Below are 6,459 nucleotides of genomic sequence, written 5' to 3'. Positions count from 1 at the left end.
TCAATTGATACGCGCATAAGAAAGTATGGTGCATATATTTAGGCGTTTTCGGTATTCAGGTTTGTTTCGTTATTGTCTAACGCCTAAATATATGCACAGCCCGTTCTAACGCGCATATCAATTGAACACCCCAAGTTCTCCATACAAACTTCGGTCTTAAACTGCGAAGGCCTGGTCCAATATTTTTCAAAAATTCTTTCACTATGATACTTCTGGGGTCCCAAACCCCTGTTATTTTTTTTCTCATCCCATAACAAAATTAAGTGTTGAACGGTGTAACCTACAGACAGCAAAATTTTTTTTTATCCACATCTGTATGTATCGTACTGTAAATATGTACGTTGAGTTATTTGAAAGCCTCAATACAGTTTGTCCAAAAAACATTGCATCCATCCCAGTGTGCACCATCACCGCCCCCGTACCTACTTACCCAAAGTGCAAAACCACAAACCTTCAGGCTCCAGTCTGAAAGGCAGCCCCGACAATATTTAGACATTTTTGTCAAGTGCCCTTCGGAAAACTGTGAGTTGACCGAGTTGACTCCGCATCGCAGCGCATACACACACGGCACTGAGTGGTGGTGGGCTTATCAGATCGCAGATTACAATTTCGGTTACATTTCCCGACCGATTCTGATGCCCGTCTGCCCCGGGATTTGTGTGCCCCGGGTCCGGTCCGGCCCGGCCAAGGACCCTGTGCACTGTTGTTGTACAAGAAGCCTTCGGGGTGGTTGTCGTCCGTCGTTGACGTCGTTAAGAAGTGCCCAGGCCCACGGATGGCGGACAGTGCACAACGGACGGAAAAGAACCAACCAACCAACCAACCTAAGCCAGACGGTCGCCATTCGATCAATTAGTGAAGGGACGAATAACAACAACATGATGACCGGGGTTCGAGGGACCCGGGGTCCGGGACGGACGGAACAGACGAAGAGGAGAAGAAGGAAAAAACGTAAACGTCGACAAGAGTCCAAATGTAATGGAGTTGAAAATAAATATTTCTTCAAGTAACCTCTTGAACCTTTTCCTTTCTCTGTAAAATCGAAAACTGTTCGTTCTTGGCGAACGGGTGGGTGGTCGAGGAGGACGGGACAGAGGAAGAACACGACGTCGTCGTCGTCGACGACGACGGAACGAAAAACAGATTTAAGTGATTACCGAAAAATTTCTCCGTTATTCCGTTCGTGTTCGAATTGCATTGCTGACTGGCTGACTGGTTGACTGTCCGCTGTTGTTGGTTCGTTTTCGGTTATTTCCAATGTGCTTCCTCGGACCATTAAGGATTTCCGAGGAACCACAACGATTGGATGGGGCTTCCGACGTCGAGGACGAGGGTTTTTAAAAAGTAGGTAACTGTATGCATTTTGGCTTCCATTTCCGAGATTTGTTTTGGCAAGGAATTGGAATTCCAGCGAGGTCATAGTTGAGTGGTTAATAACCACTGGTTATAGGCAATAGTAAATGGTTGAGCTTGGTTTGTGATAGTATGGAAATTAGCATCATGGATGCTCTTCACAATAATTGACGTCTAAGCGATTAATCTCTTTAACGACGGAGCAATTCTTTACATGTTTCTCGGAATTCCGAAGTTCTTATGAGTTCTTGTCTGCAGTTCACGTGGCTTTACTAAACTGGAAACTTATGGTTGGTGTTAAATCATACAACATCTAAAATGTTAAGCTCAAATCATTTCCTAAGTTCATGTTTTCAACGAGTGTTTATTAACGATTTTTCCAGAAGCATCGTACTGCCTGTCTACTTTGTTTTTTGACATACAGCACCATAGGAACGTCCCCGTTAAGTCGTGTGTATGGTAGCCTCCCTTCCAGAGGGAGGAGGGGTCTCCACCACGCAAAGAACCTTCCCCGGTCCCAATAACTCATGCATGCACATTTTCACGCTAATCGGTCCAGTGGTTTTGAGTCTATAAGGGTCAGACAGACAGATGGACATAAATTCGTTCCCAGGAACGAAATAAAAATGGCCAAGAATCGGCCGAATACCTCAAGAATATGCCAAAACCCATGAAAGTTTGCCTGAGCTTGAGCTTAATTGACCGCTCATAGTTGCTATTCCAGTATCGCTAGACCAGCTACACTCACATAGGGAATCAATGAGATAGCTGCATGGGAACAACAGACATCCATAGTATGTGAGTATTGATGATCTTCTATGTTTTAGGCGACAATGGCGCCTGCTACGTCAGGTTGCATGTCAATGTTGGAAAGGGGAGGGAAATTAAGATTGCAGTCTCTTGTTGTCAACAGGCCCTTTGAGTCCTCTGCGCCTGCACAAGGTCATGTGGATGTCGGAGTGTTGTTGAAAAATGTTTATTTTTGATATAGGGGTTCACGCATTGGTGCGTGGATGCCCGGCGTAAAGTGATAGATTAATACTGTGAAGCGGCACAGAAAAATACGGTGATGCGGCAAAATTCGTTTGGTTGCATAGCTTGTAGACGTTATATGATAGATTTACACTGTACACAGTTAAAAAATGTTATATCATATCACCTGTAACAAAAGGACCCCGTCATATCACACACATTTTCCCATCTGTTCTAAAATTTACAGGTTGCTCTCAATATGAAGCTTGTGTTCAACATTCCATACAAGAAATTGTTTAATGTAAAATTCAGTGAGATAGAATAGAAACTTAAATGTCAAATTTGTTTACGTCGGGTGAAACTTTCAGAAATTTTTGCTGTGTACTATGAACGTTTGGAAATGAAAGAAATGGTTCTTTTTTCAATTCGTTCCTAATTCTAGCGAGTCTTTGAAAGAGATGAGCCAGGGATTGATCCCAGGAACTTCTGCAATTCTGCATATGTATTAAAAGCGATAACCACAAGACCACTAAGCTCGTCTCAAGAATATGCCATAGCCCATGACAAAGAAAACGAAACTGTTCAATCCAAAATTCCTAAAATTTAGTTGCATCTGAACATTCTTTGCTGTAACATCTTCCACGTGTCAAAAACGGTTCTTGCTACGACCTTATACCAGTTGGTGATTGAGTAGTATCAAAACATTTTCATCATGCAAATAATGAATTAAATAGGAGTTTCAAGTTTGAAGATCTTCATAGTCTCCGACCTGCGGTCCTATGTACATTTATATATCACTAAGAGCCTATTAAGTAACAGCTTAGTAGATCTACAGGTATAACGATGAATGCTACTGTCAGTAGGCAGACTCTACAAACTACTTAGAGTCTTAAGGATAAACTTCTTGAATTCCCAGTTCATCAAGACAATAATTGCGAAAGTACGGATATTGCTACACCCAAACAGCTGAAAACGCTACTCATTGCTTGGTCGCTCGTAGTTATCATTGTGTCAAATTTTCAATATCATGCACATTGTGGATGATGAAATGAAAATGACAGCTAAAAACCCGCCTGGATGCTAAAATATTTGACCTTAAAGGAGCAGTAGACATTCATATATTCCTTCAAAGCCCAGGAAACAAGGAGTCGTATAAGAATCAGTGCTGAAAATGTCATTTCGACATATCTAAATCCAACCACATGCAGCTCATTTTAGAAGATGTACCTGATAATATGGTATATGAAAAAACTTGTGCGGCTTGACCAGTTCTGCAAGAAAGTCGCGGGAAAACCACAACTTTTCGAATATTTTAGCTAGATGTCACGGACTATCTTCGAAAAATGCCGAATGATATTCGAAAAAGAGCTTGTTTTCCGTGAGTAGAACTGGTCTAGTGGCACACAATTTTTTTTTACCATATTCTCAGGTTCAGCTTCTAAAATGATCTGTTATTAAGAATGTACTGAATACATAAAAAAGTACTATTTTTAGTAACTTTCGCGTTATGTACGGTGGAGAGACAACTTTCATCGTTTTTTATTTAATTTTTTGAATTTATCGCGATGTATCCGGTAAATTCGTTTACTGGAAACTCTACACTTACAATGTTTCAAACAAATTTTAATTATTATATACTGCAATGCTTATTACATTGTTTCACTTCGTATTTTTTTTTTATTACGCCAGTTATACTCGCATTGGTGTATAAATGTAATCGTATCAATGTAAAAAAAAACTCGTTGAAGCATACAAACAAACTCGCTTTAGAAAGAATCGTTTATGTTGATATAATGCGATGCAATATGTGATAGCAATGATGCTATGTAACTTTGCTGCATGAAAGTACGTATAAATCGGTCTGAAGGGTCATTATACGTGCAAAATAGTCAACAAGTTTTAACAAACATTTCCGGGAAAAGATCGTAAAATTTGCCAATATCTGGTTCAGGTATCAAAGACTGGCCTGCGAAATCGAGAAGCCTTCTTATTCCATCGTAGTTTTAGCAGATTGTGATTCCAGAAGCATGTTCTACCAACGTATTAGCCTGGAGAAGGATCGGCCACATAAGTTGTGGCTTACTCAGATTGATGGGTTGCAGCGGAGGAGCTGGACGACTATTGAAGAGTCAACGAACGAAAGGATTTGTGTGGTATAGTAGTGATATGGCAGAACCACGAAGACCTTAGGTTCTACTACTACACTACTGAATTGCAATAAGGACTGGACTCGAAAAAAATTAGACACAGAAAATAATGTATAACTTTTGATTGCGTTGACAAAAATAGCTGATTTTTTCAACCAGAAATAGCATGTTGTGTGTAGTTAATGCCCTAAAAATTTCATCAAAATCGGTTCAGTATTGGCGCAAATATTGTCGATACAATAAAATGTGATTTTGGAAATTTTGGGCTTCCATGTTAAAAATTGTTTAGGCTATAACTTTATTGTTAGCTCATCAAAATGTCTGAAAATTTGAGTGTAAGTTCTCCAAGTAAGTCATAATAAGTGGTCAAATTGAATGGAATTTTGACACAATACTTCTACATACATACTTTTTGTACAGAAAAATTTTCATTGCAATCGGTTTAGTATTTTTGGCTCTACAGTTTAAGGTAAAAAAGTGATATTTTTTAAAGTGTTTGTTTGGCCCAAGATTCCCAAATGGTAAGTCTCTTGTTTCGACGATATCTTCGCCAAAACTTAACCGATTTTGATGAAATTTTTAAGGTATTAGCAACAAATAATGTACTATTCCTGGTCTAAAAATCAGCTTGGCATGCAATCAAAAGTTATACATGATTCTTTGTGTCTCATTTTTTTCGAGTCCAGTCTAGTCTAGACTGGACAAGACTAGAAGTGAGAAATCATTAAGTCCATTGCGAGCACACCACGAATCGTTTTCCAAGACTCAATAATTATTCCAGGTACATTGCAACACTTTGCCGAGGATCACTCCAGATACCCGAGCAAAGCCGGATAACAAATTCATATGTCTTTGAAAATAAACTACGTTATCGGTGTTATCATTTTGTTATTTTTGTTATCATTTTTTTTTAATTCATGATAACAAGGTGATAACAATTTCCAAACACACATTCAAAGATTTCCCAATTGATGGGCTGATGAACCTTGATTTAAAAAAAAATATTTCGCTTTTCACTTTCCGCAGCTTATGCATGCAAATTTTCAAGCCAATCCGTCCACTAGTTTTCAAGCAGGTAGACAGAAATTCATTTTTTTATAGATAGATTGAAACAAATACTGTTCAACACAACTAGTTATCAACTTGAACTCAATGATAACTTAACTTGGGGCCATCCATAAACCACGTGGTCATGTTTTTATTTAGGCAAAGATCACGGTCCATACAAATTTAAAAAAATTTGCACGCGATAACCTTATTACAGGGCATGTTATGATTTTGTTATATAACTTTGCTGGGATTTCCTACAAAAATTTTGCTATCCGAATTGCCAAGGATATTGTAATGATTTCTCCTTGAATATTCTGATATTTTTTCCGAAACTTGTCTAAACATCTTATGAAGAGATCACTCAACATTTACAGTTGTACTTCTACATCATACATTAAATAAAAAGCGAATAAGTTTTTGTTCTTGCTAGAAGTACATGAAGTACCTTGAAATAAATCCCTCAATGATCTTGCCAGGGATTGTACGGGAGCCATACTTCGTTTGCGAACCCAATTACAACTCAAGCAAGTTTTCGAAGTCCAATTAGTTTTGAAAAGGTTCTGAAAGTCGGTAATAGAACTTTCTATTTTATTTTGGGGTACTTATGGTTACAGATATCTGTAGTGTGGATGATCCAATATGCAAATGGACGATTCGCTTTTCAAAAATGATACATATTTTTCATTATGACAAACGCTTTCATGAAAAAAAGTGTACATAAACACTAGAGCCATGAAAAGAATTAGCTATCGGCATTGAGAAATCAGGAATTTGTCAAGAATCATACCATAGATAAAGACGTAACGAATTCGTTTTCGCAGAAATCTACTAAGGACATCGAGAGATTTACCAAAAACCTTCAAAAGTGTTCCAAGAACTCGGGTAGCCCAAGTAACATTTTGATGGTCAATAAGCTTTGTAGAGGTTTTCAGAATCG

Source organism: Aedes albopictus, chromosome 3, assembly GCF_035046485.1.
Source record: "Aedes albopictus strain Foshan chromosome 3, AalbF5, whole genome shotgun sequence".
NCBI classification, from domain to species: Eukaryota; Metazoa; Arthropoda; class Insecta; order Diptera; family Culicidae; genus Aedes; species Aedes albopictus.
Note: the sequence above shows the minus strand (reverse complement) of the source record.